Genomic DNA, 16216 nt, shown 5'->3' with positions numbered 1-16216 from the left:
TTTTCAAATGTCTTTTTTTAAAAAAAATTCATTTATTTATTTAGGTTCCACCAGGTCTTAGTTGTGGCATACAAACTCTTAACTGCGGCATGCATGTGGGATCTAGTTCTCTGACCAGGGATAGAGCCTGTGCCCCCTGTATTGGGAGTGTGGAGTCTTATCCACTGCGCCACCAGGGAAGTCCCCTCAAATGTCTTTATTCCAATCATTTGGGATATATTCACTTGACAAAGAGTTCTCTTTGACAGTTTTTTCCTTCAGCAGTTTAAAAATATCATTTCTTTGTCTTCTGGTTTCCATTATTTCTGATGTGAAGTCTGCCATGGCTTGTGTTGTTGTATATTATGTACCTTTCTCTCTATTAGATTTTCTCTTTAACTTGGGCTGTCAGTAGTTTGATTATGATGTACCCAGGTTTTGTTCCCTTTGTATTTATTGTGTTTGGGTTCACTGAGCTTGTTGGAGCTGTAAGTTGATGTATTCCAACACAGCTGGAAAATTTTGGCCATTATTTTTGCATATACATATATATATGTTTATGTATACATATATATATATATATTTTTTTCCTTTGTCTTCTCTCTCTTCTCCATCTGGCACTCTAGTTATACTATATGCATTAGACCATTTTATATTGTCCTTCAGGTCACTAAGTTTGTTACTTTTTTTCAATTATTTTTCTCTCTGTTATGTTGGATAATTCTTTTTGATTTGCCTTCAGGTTCATTATAACTTTCTTCTACAGTCTCTAATATACTCTTAAACCCATCCGGGAATTTAGAAATATATATCAGCATAATTTAAAGTTATAAGACTTCCATTCAGCTCTTTTTTTTTATAGTTTCTATTTCTTTGCTGCGATTCTTCATATGCTTACTTATTATGATCATCTCTTCCTTTAGGCCCATGAACAAATTTATAATATCTGCTTTAAAGCCCTTGTCTGCTAATACTAAAATCCACATCATCTCAGGTCTGTGTCTATTGCCTGCTGTTTTTCTTGGTTATCAGCCATAGTTTTCTAATTTTTCATATATCTAATAATTCACTATTGTATGCTGGACATTGCTATGGTACATTTTTGAGAGACTAGATTTTTTTTTTTAATGCTGTTGAGTATTGTGTTGTAAGACACAACAAATTACTGGCAGATCGTTTTGGTTCTGACAAGTCTGCTTTGATTTTTTTCCCTGTATTACACTTATTTGTGAAAATTACAAAAATCTCTCCTATATATATTTACACACACCAATTTTCATGAAGCTGAAACATCTTGTACCACTTAAAGATATTTTACTAATCATGAAATTATTACATTCTATTATTATTAATTTCTTTGTAAGTATATTCTATTTCCTTAATTACATTGTGAGCCTCAGGGATGGATCTTCATTTTATAGCTTTTTGTAGTCACGGGATTTGACACACAGCTGGCACTCAATAAAAGTTATTATTTTAATGAATATGAAGGATGTCTTGCTGTGGTCCTTTGGGCTTTGCTCCGGTGTTTCTTCCATACCTAGTTTTACTCCAATCTTATGAGTATCAAACATTGAGTTTATTCATTCATTCACTCACATACATCCATTATTCTGTTCATTCAACAAATATTTATTGAGAACCTACTATATGCCAGTTCCTATGCTGGTGCTGTGATTACAACAGTGAATAAGATGAACAATGTTCACACCCTCAGAGAACTTATGTTAGTGGGTACTGAGAGTTTAGCCTCGCTACTCCAAGGTATTGCTGGCTTGGCATCCATTTTGTTTGGCTAACAAGCCTGCAGGGGCCTTAAACAGACACTATTCCCTTTATGCAAAAGCATGCCCTAGATAACAGAGTCACAAGTAATTTTAAGTTCTTGATATGATTTCCCCAACAGCCCTTGTGATAAACAGTCTTCTCTACTTCCCAGGACCTTCTCCTTGTGTGCCTCTTATATAAGAACCTATGTGGAGCTTACTGAAACCCTGCTTCTTTTGATTTGAATTGACCAATCTGGTCTTAGTCAGAACCCCAAAGCACTCCACCCGTGGATGCTCGTAAAGGCATGTGCCTCAGGTCCTGCCCCTCTCTCTGCTTGCACTCTGCCTGACCTCCCAGTGTGGCCCTTCAAAATGTGCTGTGTACTTCACAGGACCTGTGAGCAATGAACTTCTTTACTTCAATTATTCTTGTGGTCTTTTGTTCCTTGTCATCTGGCATTCTGTGTTCTACTTAACAAATGTTAATTTAACAGTGAGGGAGACTAATAATAAGGAAATAAACAAGTAACCACATAGATAAAGTGAGTATTCTATGAAGTATGAGTATTCTATGAAGATAAAGAGTAAAGGAGGTAGTTATTGTGATGAAGATACATGTGTATTTTTAAAAATAGAGTTGTGAGTAAAGGCCTGTCTGAGTAGGTGATATTTTAGCAGAGACCTTAAGCAATCAATCAAGCCCTGATTCGTAGCATTTGCCAATATCCATGGTGTAAATGGTTCCAGTGCTGCTGAGTTCAAGCTGCCAATGTGACATCAATGAAAGTGGAATTGGGATGAGATGTACAGTAGTACAGTGTTATATAGCATTTCCACTGTTCAGTTATAATAGATGTAAATAACATCTAGAGCGTGGGTAACAGTGAAATGAGGTAAAATACACTGTAAAAGGTAAAGTAGTAAAATGAATACAATAAAATGAAGTTTAATTTTTAATAATGGCTGTATTTAATAATAAACTTGTAAAATTCTTAAAATTTAACAATTAGCTCTTGCAAAGCTGTGTAAACTGTCTCCAGCACACTACTGGGGTAGGGTAACTGGTGCAGTGCCCTTAGAGTGCCCTTAGAGAACCTTTGGGCAACATTACCTGTGTACCCTTTGGCTGATACCCCTACTCTGAAGCATACCTTTCAGACCCTTATACATAGTCCTGGAGGGGTTTGTACAAGGGTCCTCATCAAAGATTGTAGGATGGGAAATTGGAAGCAATTTTAATCCTAGGGGAATGGAAAGCTATAATGTGGTGGACACAAGATCCAGCACAATCTCCTCTCTGTCCATTGAAGACACAAACATACACCTAACAACACTTCATGTTTGTCAAGGACATGCACCTTAAGGCACACTAGAGTAGGGGGTGACGTGCCTAAGGAAAGAAGTGAGCTTTGGGATTGATGGAGAAGGAAGAAAAATAGACTTGAATAAAATAAAGTCAGAATTGGGCCTCATCCCAATCAATGAGGACAGCAAGCCCTGATCTGAAGGGTCTGGATTTCTGACCTCTCCATAGCCCAGGTGCAGAAGGAGGGCCTATGAAATGTGAGTGGATATGATATATATATATACATATATATATAACTTATAAGCAGAAATTTTTAAGAGCCGTCATATATGTCCATCACTCTCTCTTTTCTCTCTGTCATGAGAATGGTGATGTCTCAGTTAGGGGTTTCCTCAGCTTGGATTCTGGAGTAAAGAGATTATGAAGAAGAACAACACCCAAAGCCAACATATAATATGTGAGAAATCTACTCTGTTGTTGTGAACCACTGAGATTTCTTACTGCTGCATTATGTAGCCTAATCTTACTGATACAAAATAATAATAATTATTAGCATGCTTATTATTAAACATGCTATTTTAAACTGATGCATAGTGTATCTGACACATATTGTAAAATAAATAAATAAATAAGACCTTTAGGGTGTCTGGCTGTTGAAGAAAGACTGGAATAGAATTGAAAGTGTCTGGGTCAGCAAAACCAAACTTTCTGAGTACTTCCTGATTCTGCCATAATCTTGTAAGCTAGGTATAAAATATAATGATGTGTCATTATTCTTAAGGTCTGAAGTGGATATTAGAAATAAGAGGTTGGAGTTGAATAATTTGCTAATGTGTTGCATCGTATTTACAAAGTGTATCTTATGCAGTCTTTACTCCTCAGCTCCCATATATGCTTCTTAAGAGTAGAGATTGTGGCCTATTAAAAAATATGTACTCATAGCCTATTATACTGTTCTCACAAAACAATCTCTCTCTAATGCTTTTTGACTAACTGGGTAACCATTAGAAAATATTAAATTGTGACAGGCCTCCCTGGTGGTGCAGTGGTTGAGAATCTGCCTGCCAATGCAGGGAACATGGGTTTGAGTCCTGGTCCGGCAAGAGCCCACATGCCACGGAACAACTAAGCCCATGTTTCACAGCTACTGAGCCTGTGCTCTAGACCCCATGAGCCACAACTACTGAGCCCATATGCCACAACTACTGAAGCCCACATACCTAGAGCCTGTGCTCTGCAACAAGAGAAGCCACCGCAATGAGAAGCCCGCTCACTGCAACAAAGAGTAGTCCCCGTTTGCCACAACTAAAGAAAGCCTGTGCACAGCAACAAAGATCCAATGAAGCCAAAATAAATAAATGAATTAATTAATTAATTAAAGAAAAAGAAAATATTAAATTGTTAATCCAGAGGGTTTGAAAAAAGGAGAGTTCTGTTCATCCTGTACATATTTGAGAGTGAACTTGATTTTCCTAACCACATTCTATTTGCTTTGTTAGCTAAATTATTGTACTAAATTCTGAAGCTTATGTTTCTCCATAAGTGTTTTATTGGGAATTTAATGGTTTCTAAGTTATCTTCACATAATTTGGTTCTTGTGGATTAACTGGGTAAAGGAAGAATGAAGACTATTCCTTTTTCTTTTTATGTCTATCAAAAAATCAGGGCTTCCCTGGTGGCGCAGTGGTTGAGAGTCTGCCTGTCGATGCAGGGGACGCAGGTTCGTGCCCTGGTCCGGGAAGATCCCACATGCTGTGGAGCGGCTGGGCCCATGAGCCATGGCCGCTGAACCTGCGTGTCCGGAGCCTGTGCTCTGCAACGGGAGAGGCCACAACAGTGAGAGGACCACGTACCGCAAAAAAAAAAAAAAAAAGTCAGAGGTTTAAGAATATATTAGAAGTTGATTATAGCAATAATACCTTTTTAAAAGGATAGATTAACCTAAATTGACTAAATTGTAATTAAAGAATGATGTTAAAATGTGACTGAACAATTTCCCCTTTGAATCATTGCATGACATTAAAAATGTCTAAGCTGCTAAAAAAAAAATTCTGCAGTAAGTCTAGAAATGGAAGAGCAACTAGAGTATTATTGATACATTCATAATAAAAATTCAGTGCATGAAAGGAACTTTATTGCAAACTTGTAATTATCTTGTATATTATCATTTTTCAAATGTTTAAAATATCCTTAATTAAATGGTTATTTAATTACAACCAAAAGTACTTAGTCATTGAGGCCATTAAGGAAGAAGTTCCACCAAAAATGCATGAAATATCAAAAAAAAAATGAGTACTTGTGACTCAAAAAAATTCTTTTTGATTGTGGGCTGGAAGGCATGAATCTTTTGAAAAATTTTACTTCTTAAAAATTATTCTTGGGGCTTCCCTGGTGGTGCAGTGGTTGAGAATCTGCCTGCCAGTGCAGGGAACACGGGTTCAGGCCCTGGTCTGGGAAGATCCCACATGCTGTGGAGCAACTGGGCCCGTGAGCCACAACTACTGAGCCTGCACGTCTGGAGCCTGTGCTCTGTGACAAGAGAGGCCACGACAGTGAGTGGCCCACGCACCACAATGAAGATTGGCCCCTGCTCGCCGCAACTAGAGAAAGCCCTCACACAGAAACGAAGACCCAACACAGCCAAAAATAAAAATTAATTAATTAATTAATTAAAAAATATTCTTTATTATTATTAAAAACTAAAATTTCACTGAGTAAATTTGAAGATCTAATTGGCTTTATTCAACAATTCATGAGTTGGGCAGCATCCCATCTAGTAAACAGAAGAAGGGTGCTCCAAGAAGCTGTATAAAATGGAAGGTTTGTATAGGCAAAGGGAGGGTGGGGTAGGGAAATTATCAGGAAAAGAAAAGAAAGATTGTTTCCAGCCAGGTCATCTTTTGCAGGGAAGGTATGCAGGTTACCTCACTAGATCTAATCAGAAAATTTCAGATTATCTGTTTAAAATCACATTCCTGGGAGAGGTTGAAACTGCAATTAAGTCTTGGTTTGCTGTTGTGGAGACAAATGAATTCACCCTGAACCTGTTATTTCTTTTCTTTTCTTTTTCTTTTCTTTTCTTCTCTTTTCAACAATTCCCCCTTTTGATCAAACTCTCAGCCTGAGAGATGTGATAAAAAATTAAAGAATTAACACCATTCTCATACCTCTCTGTAGTTATCTCATCTTCCTTCATATTTGGTGTGATATCCATAGGTCATGACACTTTTCCATAATCCCTATGACATTCACGAGTCAGGTTCATTATCCTTAAATCCATCATTCTCTTTGTTTCTTTTCTGATGTTCCAGTCTTAGAGAGATTATTTGTTTGGTGGTTAGTGGCTTCACATGCATTTAAACCTTTTGAGAGACTACAACATGCCAGGGGGATTATTATGATTACAATAAGCAGGATAATTTCCAATGTTTGGAGTGCAATTTGGAGCCATAGTCCCCAAGACCCAAACCAGTCAGAGAAAGACCCCCATTGAAGGAGTCACCCTTTTAAGCCAAGTGGCTTGATTGAGTGATCTTACATAACTGTGTTTCAACTTCCCCAAAAGTGTCAATCCTGGTATAGCAGGTGGTGTTGGCCACAGAATAGACACCTCTTTGTTTGGTAAAAGATAATCAAGGGCCATCTTTTATCAAGAACAACTTTGGCCAGAGAGGCTAATGATCTATTCTGGCAAGCCAATGCCTTAGCAATGGAATCTGTAATATCGTCAAGAGTTAAGAAGAGGTTTCTTAGTATATTCTTATTTGTATTTACTTCTAACGAGGGAATGTATTTAGTCACAGATATTTCTGTGTTTACCTGTTCAGTCCAGGAGATAGTCAGGTTTTTAGTGCGTGTGGGAAGAGAATCTCACAGCCTGAAATAAAGAGTCATCCTAAATCCCTTGCAAAGATGGGAGCTGCTGGTGAGATCTCTTAGTGAGTGGGGACAATTATGATCTAGATAATTACGGATAGATCAGAATCTTTGATGATAAATCCAGTAATCTGAAAGGTTACCCCCCCCCACCCCCAGCAATGGCCTGGGAGATACAGATGAAGGTGTTAGCTTTCCAGGCAAATGCTGGAGTAAAGAAAAGGAAAAGAAGGAGAAAGCGTTTCCTGTTTAGTTAAAGTATAAAGTTTTGATCCATTATCTTGGGTGGAGGCAGTCTTACCTTGTAGACTACCTGTCAGCTATTTCCTTTCCCCATCAATTTGATTCAGAGGTCTTCAGTGTCTGTATCAGATATTAGGTGGAGCCTTCTTTAGCTGTAAGATGTATATAAAAGGCTTAATGCTTTCTAGTTTTTCAGCAGTGTCAGTGTTCGGGAGTACTTGGTAAGATCCCTTCTGACAGGGCTCAAGCGTTATCTTTGTTCTTAGTGATTCCAAATCAGAAGGGGGGAACATTAGTTTGGTGAAGCATAGCCAGATATTTGAGGAAACCAGAAGAATTTAGGATCCAGTCCAGTTTACAGGTACGTAACAGAACCTTGAAGACAATTAATAGGACTAGAATCTTATATATACAAAGGTGCAATTGTAATTTTTCTCTCTACAATTAGCCCCATTTTTTTCCAAAGATAATCACAGTAAAACTAATTTATTTGTATTAAACTTGGCCTGATTATTTATATAAGTGCAGCTAGAATAGCGATTGGTCATATAAGTTCTTTTTAAGATGGATTTGTTGGTAATAAGAATACTCCCTGAGTTTCTGAATTCTGGAGGGACCAGATAGGGAGAAAAAAGTAAATGTTTCATCTTTGTTCCCAAAGATATATCTTACCAAATCATCGATAGCTTCAGAGAAAAGATTTCATTAAATCTGGAAAAACATTAAAGATGTTCTGATCTTTTTTTAGCATTTTGAGAGGCATAGGCAAGGTTTGGGGAATTGGTTAAAAAAAAATAAAAATGCAGATGACCTTTGAACTTTTAGAGCCACACCTTTGGCCCTGCAGCAGAAATTTGCAAGACAAAGACAATTGGTTCCAATTCCCCAAAGAACTGGATTGCAGCCTGAATGATAAAGAGGTTGACTCACCCTTCCAACTACATTTTCTCTAATTTACTTCTTTCCCTCTGGGCACATAGTTTTATTTTAGCTTAGAAGAGAGGGCTTGAAAAAATTTTCTATCAGGCTCTGGTTATCAGCTTCCAATTTGGCCCAATTTCTGATCATAAAGTTATTAAATCCTTTCAAATATCTTGTCAGGTTTCAGCTGGGACAAACAATAAATATTTCTGGCAGTTTTAAATAACCTCATTAATTTTAATTTTAGTTTTCTTTCCCTGTTTAAGGGAATAACAAAGCAGTTTTACCAGAACAACCTTCAGAGTCCCATCAACTTTGGGAGGGGTCCATCTGAGGGCACTGAAGAATTTGCATAGGGCCTTTGAGGACAATCTCGATTTCTGGGCCAGTGTTTTGATGATAAACCCTTAGGAGGGTGTAATGGGGGAGACCTAGGAGTTGTTTTAGATGCCTTTTGCATCTTTAATTTTTCATTAGCCTTTTGTAACGAATCTTTCAATGAAGACATTTTGGAACCCTGAAGGCTTTTGTAAGTGTCTGTGTACCAGTTAAAATCTGCATCCCATTCTATTTGTTCACCTTAAGATCCCTTGCTCTCAAGTGCATTTCTTTTTTTTTTTTTTTTTTGGCGGTACCCGGGCCTCTCACTGTTGTGGCCTCTCCTGTTGCGGAGCACAGGCTCCGGATGCGCAGGCTCAGCGGCCATGGCTCACGGGCCCAGCCGCTCCGCGGCATATGGAATCTTCCCCGACCAGGGCACGAACCCGTGTCCCCTGCATCGGCAGGCGGACTCTCAACCACTGCGCCACCAGGGAAGCCCTCAAGTGCATTTCTTAAATGAATGATCTTGTCTAATTGGAGTAAACTTTTGCCATTTTTGTAGATATCCACAGCTTTCGGCACCACAGTTCCAGACATAAAATAAGCAGGTGTGCCAGAAGGTGTAGTGCCCAACTCTTTGAATATAAAGGATCCCATTATCAATTAGCCTTTATCTACATGAAACAAGACAAATGAACATGTGAATATACTGGAAGGAACCAAGAGATGTTACTGCGTGCTGGCCAAAAGAAGGCCCTATGTGTACCACTACCAATGCCTGTGGAACCTTGGACATGGAAAAGGATTGAACCAATAAACCCCAAGGACTGGAAATGGTGGACTGATTTGAAACAAAATGCAGAACTGCGGCTGCCCCCAAGTTCCAAGAGTGGAATCTGGGGATGGATTCCAAAGAAATAGGGAATTGTGGATTAAACCATCAGTAGTTCCCAAGGTGGAATCTGGGAGCAAAATCAAGGGCTGGGGTTATCCACTCAAAAACCTGGGAATTTCAGTCTGAAAGGCTAGGGGCTTGAGTCTAGGCAGTATGGTTTGCCAGCTCAACTGGGCTTCAGGCAGAATCATCTACCAGTTCAAGTTGACCTGTTCAGTAAAGGAAAATTAGATTGGGAGCTCGAACGCAAGAAGAGCAGAGCTCAAAACAAGAGGAACTCAACGGCCCCTTGGAAATGGCGAGAAAGATAAGAGAACTTGGGCTTCCCTGGTGGCGCAGTGGTTGGGCGTCCACCTGCCGATGCAGGGGGCGCGGGTTCGTGCCCCGGTCCGGGAGGATCCCATATGCCGCGGAGCGGCTGGGCCCGTGAGCCATGGCCGTTGAGCCTGCGCGTCCGGAGCCTGTGCTCCACAACGGGAGAGGCCACAACAGTGAGAGGCCCGCGTACCACAAAAAAAAAAAAAAAAAAAAAAAAAAAAAGATAAGAGAACTCAAAAAGTGTTCTCAGGGTGCCACACTTGTGTTTCTCATTGTCCTCAAATGCTGATCACATCACTGCCACCAAGTCTTGTAAAAAGCAAAATTCAACTGAGTAAATTTGAAAATCTAATTGGCTTTTTTCAACAATTCATGAATCGAGCAGCATCCCATCTAGTTCTTAGAAGGGCAGCTCGAGCAGTTGTACGAAATGGAAGGTTTTTATAAGCAGAAGGGTGGGGCAAGGAAATTATTAACAAAAGAAAAGACAGAATTATTTCAGGTCAGGTCATCTTCTTTTTGGGGAAATGGAACGGCAGGGGTCTTATTATACAGATTACTTCACTAGTACGGATCAGGAAATTTCAGATTGTCTGTTTAAACGCCACGTTCCTAGGAGACATTGAAAATACAATTAAGTCTTGGTTTGCTGTCTGTGGAATAACTCTACCTTGGGCCCGTTATTTCTTTTTTAACATTATACAGGTAAGTTTGGAAAATATAATGTTCCTACCAGTCACCTTTAGCAAATCTTTATCTTATTCTGTATTTACTTCAGTTAGGAATTTTTAAAGAAATACAAAATTACAGATATAATTGCTGCCTCATGTGTATCCCTCCATGATCCCATTTTCCTCCTTCTCTCCATAGAAGTAATCACTAACCTGAATTTGTTGTTAATTATTTTCATGCTATTTTTGTTTTTTAGCTACATACATGTATATGCATATGTAAAATATACATGTTTCACATGTTAAAAAATTTAAAAACTATACCCATCATTTAATATATATACATATAATGTACAAATCATTCTGAAACATTTCTTTTTGTATAAATTATGTTTTTGGAGATTTGTCCATGCTAATACATGCAGCTCTAGTTCATTCATCAACTACTATATATGTTTTCCATTGTAGGAATACCACAGTGCATCCATTCTGATTTTAATAGTTATTTTTCAATTTTCATTACCATAAACAAGGATACAATAAAAATTCTCAGTCTGTCTCCTTACTTCTGTAGGGTATGTGCTTAGAAATGGAATTTCTGGTTCATACATTCTAAGTATCTTCAACTTTATTATCTAGTATCATGTCAAATTTACTAGATAGTGTCCAATTGTTCTCTAGAATGTTTATTTCTCCATATCTTCATCAACACTTGAGGTTATTAGAATTTTGTATTTTTTACCAAAGTGGGTGAGTATAAAATGTATCTTCTTATTTTACTATGAATTTTCCTGGTTAACTGTGAAGTTGATTATGTTTTCATATTTTTATGGACTCTTTGGAGTTCTTTGCCTATAAATTGTTTTTATACTCTGTTCATTTTTCTGTTGTTTTTTTCTTATTGATTTTGTATGATTTATCACATCCTAAATATTTATATTTTATTGGTTGTATATACTGCAAATTATTTTTATATTTACTCCATTAATACTATGTGTCTGGAAGGGGTGGGAATGTATACCAAAACATAAACTTTTACCTTGACAGGAAATTTTACTTATCACTTATGTAGCACTTACAATGGGTCAAATATTTTCCTTTAACCACTTTACACACATTAACTCATTTTAAATTTGATAAAACCCATGAGATAGGTGAGATAGGTGCTATCATTATCCTGTATTATTTTTACTGTTGCTTCAAAAATAATAGCTTTATTGAGATACAATTCACATATCATAAAACTTACCCTTTTAAAAATTGTACAGTTCAGTGATTATAGCATATTCACAAAGGTGTGCAACCATTATACATTCCATTGTATGATAGACCACATTTTATTTATCCATCCATCAGTTTATGGACATTTGGGTTGTTCTACTTTTTGGCTGTTATGATTTATACTGCTGTGAACATTTATGTACACATTTCTGTTTGAAAGTATGTTTCCACTACTTTTGGGAAGATACCTAGGAGTGGAATTGCTGAGTCATAAGTTAACTCTATATTTAATTTTTTGAGGCACTGACAAAGAGTTTTCTAAAGCAGCTGCATCATTCAATATTCCTATTAGCAATCTGTGAGGGTTACAATTTCTCTACATTGTCCTCAACTTGTTACTGTCTACCTTTTTTTGTTATAGTCATCCAAATGGATGTGAAGTGATCTTGTAGGTTTCAGTTCAAATGCTACTTCCTCAGAGAGTCCTTCCCTTTTGGCCCTTCTAAATTATTATCTAGCACATCTCATTTATATCCTTCAAATTTTTATAGCGATCTGTGTTGTTTATGTACTCACTTGATAAGACATCGATTGTGTTCTCCATCTTGAATATTGGCTCCATGGATGTAGCTTCTCTGTCTTGTCTACTGTAATTTACAATATCCTCAGTGCTTGTTGCTTCAATAATGACTGTTCAGGACATGTAGTTTAAAAGCTAGAATAAACTACAGCATCTGGACAATTAGCAGAGGTGAATAAATAACTGCATTGGGAACCTCAGTCTTGAATGAATTGTTTTTACAGTTTTCTACAATGTGTGAAATTGACAAAATGAAGACAATTTCTTATAACACCAATGGCCTCCCTCCTTCCTGAAAATTCTCCTCCTTCTTTCCTTTTTTCTTGAAACCTAGATTGAACCTGAGTACAGAGTTGAGTGGCTGATTAAAAATCAGAAACCCTTAGAATTGGATAGGATGAGAAAAATATCATATAGCTTATTTTACTGATTAAAAAACAGAGGTTCAAAAATAAGGGAATTTTTTTCCCCCAAGGCCACAGCAGAAAAAGTCCAGAAATTATTTTTTTGTATTTATTTATGTATTAATATGCCAAAAGTACATGTTCATGGATTTAAATACAGAAAATTAAAAAAATAAATTTACATTACCTAAAATTTTATCAATTTTCCTTATCTTCTCAAGGAACCAGCTTTTAGTTTTATTGATCTTTGCTATCATTTCCTTCATTCCTTTTTCATTTACTTCTGATCTGATCTTTATGCTTTCTTTCCTTTTGCTAACTTTGGGGTTTTTTGTTCTTCTTTCTCTAATTGCTTTAGGTGTAAGTTTAGGTTGTTTATTTGAGATGTTTCTTGAGGTAGGATTGTATTGCTATATAAACTTCTCTCTTAGAACTGTTTTTGTTGCATCCCAGAGGTTTTGGGTCATGTGTTTTCATTGTCATCTGTTTCTAGGTATTTTTTTATTTCATCTTTGATTTCTTCAGTGATCTCTTGGTTATTTAATAGTGTATTGTTTAGCCTGCATGTGTTTGTATTTTTTACATATTTTTTTCTTTTAATTGATATCTAGTCTTGCAGCATTGTGGTCAGAAATTGATATCTAGTCTTGCAGCATTGTACTTGATACAATTTCAATTTTCTTAAATTTACCAAGGCTTGATTTGTGACCCAAGATATGACCTATCCTGGAGAATGTTCCATGAGTACTTGAGAAGAAAGTGTATTCTGTTGTTTTTGGATGGAATGTCCTATAAATATCAATTAAGCCCATCTTGTGTAATGCATCATTTAAAGCTTGTGTTTCCTTATTTATTTTCATTTTGAATGATCTGTCCATTGGTGAAAGTGGGGTGTTAAAATCCCCATTATTATTGTGTTCCTGTCAATTTCCCCTTTTATGGCTGTTAGCATTTGCCTTCTGTATTGAGTTGCTCCTATGTTGGGTGCATAAATATTTACAATTGTTTTATCTTCTTGGATTGATCCCTTGATCATTATGTAGTGTCCTTGTTTGTCTATTCAAATAGTCTTTATTTCAAGTGTCCTTCTTTGTCTCTTCAAATAGTCTTTATTTTAAAGTCTATTTTGTCTGATATGAGAATTGCTACTCTAGCTTTCTTTTGATTTCCATTTGCATGGAATATCTTTTTCCATCCCCTCACTTTCAAGTCTGTATGTGTCCCTAGATCTGAAGAAGGTTTCTTGTAGACAGCTTATATATGGGTCTTGTTTTTGTATCCATTCAGTCAGTCTGTGTCTCTTGGTTGGAGCATTTAATCCATTTACGTTTAAGGTAATTATCAATATGTATATTCCTATTACCATTTTCTTAACTGTTTTGGCTTTGTTATTGTAGGTCTTTTCCTTCTCTTGTGTTTCCTGTCTAGAGAAGTTCCTTTAGCATTTGTTGTAAAGCTGGTTTGGTGGTGCTGAACTCTCTCAGGTTTTGCTTGTCTGTAAAGATTTTAATTTCTCTGTCGAATCTGAATGAGATCCTTTCTGGGTAGGGTAATCTTGGTTGTAGTTTTTTCCCTTTCATCACTTTAAATATGTCCTGCTACACCCTTCTGGCTTGCAGAGTTTCTGCTGAAGGATCAGCTGTTAACTTTATGGGGATTCCATTGTATGTTATTTGTTGCTTTTCCCTTGCTGCTTTTAATATTTTTTCTTTGTATTTAATTTTTAATCATTTGATTAATATACGTCTTGGTGGGTTTCTCCTTGGATTTATCCTGTATGGGACTTTCTATGCTTCCTGGATTTGATTGACTTTTTCCTTTCCCCCATTAGGGAAGTTTTCTATTATGATCTCTTCAAATATTTTTTCAGTCCCTTTCTTTTTCTCTTCTTCTGGGATTCCTATAATTTGAATGTTGGTGCATTTAATGTTGTCTCAGAGGTCTCTGAGACTGTCCTCAATTCTTTTCATTCTTTTTTCGTTATTGTGCTGTGAAGTAGTTATTTCCACTGTTTTATCTTCCAGGTCACTTACCCGTTCTTCTGCCTCAGTTATTCTGCTCTTAATTCCTTCTAGAGAATTTTTATTTTCATTTATTGTGTTGTTCATCATTGTTGGTTTGCTCTTTAGTTCTTCTAGGTCCTTGTTAAATTTAAAAAAAAATTTTTTCCATTCTGTTTCCAAGATTTTGGATCATCTTTACTATCATTATTCTGAATTCTTTTTCAGGTAGACTATCTATTTCCTCTTCATTTGTTTGGTCTGGTGGGTTTTTACCTTGCTCCTTCCTCTGCTGTGTATTTCTCTGTCTTTTCATTTTACTTAACTTACTGTGTTTGGGATTTCCTTTTCGCAGGCTGCAGGTTCATAGTTCCCATTGTTTTTGGTATCTGTCCCCAGTGGGTAAGATTGGTTCAGTTGGTTGTGTAGGTTTCCTGGTGGAGGGGACTTGTTTCTGTGTTCTGGTGGATGAGGCTGGATCTTGTCTTTCTGGTGGGCAGGACCACGTCCGATGGTGTGTTTTGGGGTCTGTGAACTTATTATGATTTTAGGCAGCCTCTATGCTAATAGGTTGGGTTGTGTGTCTGTCTTGCTAGTTGTTTGGCATGGGGAGTCCAGCACTGGAGCTTGCTGGTCACTGACTGGAGCTGGGTCTTAGCATTGAGAAGGACATCTCTTGGCGAGCTCTCGCCGATTGATATTACGTGCGGCTGGGAGGTCTCTGGTGGACCAATATCCGGAACTCAGCTCCTCCACCTCAGAGGCTCAGGTCTGACACCCAGTCAGAGCACCAGGACCTGTCAGCCATATGGCCAGGTACCTGGGGATTTTCTTGCCTTTTGGGAAGTCTGAGGTCTTCTGTCAGTGTTCAGTAGGTGTCCTCTAGGAGCTCTCCCACATGTAGATGTATTTTTGATGTGTTTGTGGGGAGGAAGGTGATCTCCATGTCTTACTCCTCCGCCACCTTGAAGGTCCTCCTCCCGCTGAGCCCCTGAGCTCGTTACCTCTCCTGCCTCAGGAGGTGCTGGGTGTCCTTCTCGATGCCTTTGTGACTTATGCCTGAGGAGATTTCAGGCTTTCCTTGAGCATTTCTTTTCCAGACCGGGTCCAGAAACCTTCATTAAATCTTGATTGGGACAGTTTGAGAAGAGGGCAGTGTGTTATCTCATTTGTCACAGGAAAGAGCTAAATCGGACTCTATGTTCTATATGTTTCTTTGACTTTTTTTCTAAAATTCTACCTTTTAGAAATAACTGTTAACATTTTGTGGTATATCTTTCAGGAATTGCTTCTATGCATATTCAGTAATATAAATGTAAATATAAATGCTAAATTTGCAGTAAATTGTTGCAGCAACAACAGAAGACTAATATACCTAGTATGAAGGTACTATAACTTATTTGACCAATTACTGATTATTGGGTATTTAGGTTGAATCTTGGTTTGGTTCGTTTGTTCTTATGCCAGCATGAGAAAGGAAATAAGCAGTTTTGCACCTTCAACATTTCTCACATGTCTGATTATTTCCTGAGATAAATTCTTAGAGATGAAATTGCAGGGTCAAAAATTTTTAAAGGCTTTTGGCCTCTGCTGTCAAATTGCATTTAGATCAAACTTTTTTTTTTTACCACTTTATTTTACAGAGCATTGGAACAGTGGTGATTTTTATTCTTTAAAAATTTTGATAATATGATAGGTAAAATGTTAGGATT

Source organism: Neophocaena asiaeorientalis, unplaced genomic scaffold (genome assembly GCF_003031525.2).
Source record: "Neophocaena asiaeorientalis asiaeorientalis breed wild unplaced genomic scaffold, Neophocaena_asiaeorientalis_V1.1 scaffold7, whole genome shotgun sequence".
Taxonomy (NCBI): domain Eukaryota; kingdom Metazoa; phylum Chordata; class Mammalia; order Artiodactyla; family Phocoenidae; genus Neophocaena; species Neophocaena asiaeorientalis.
Note: the sequence above shows the minus strand (reverse complement) of the source record.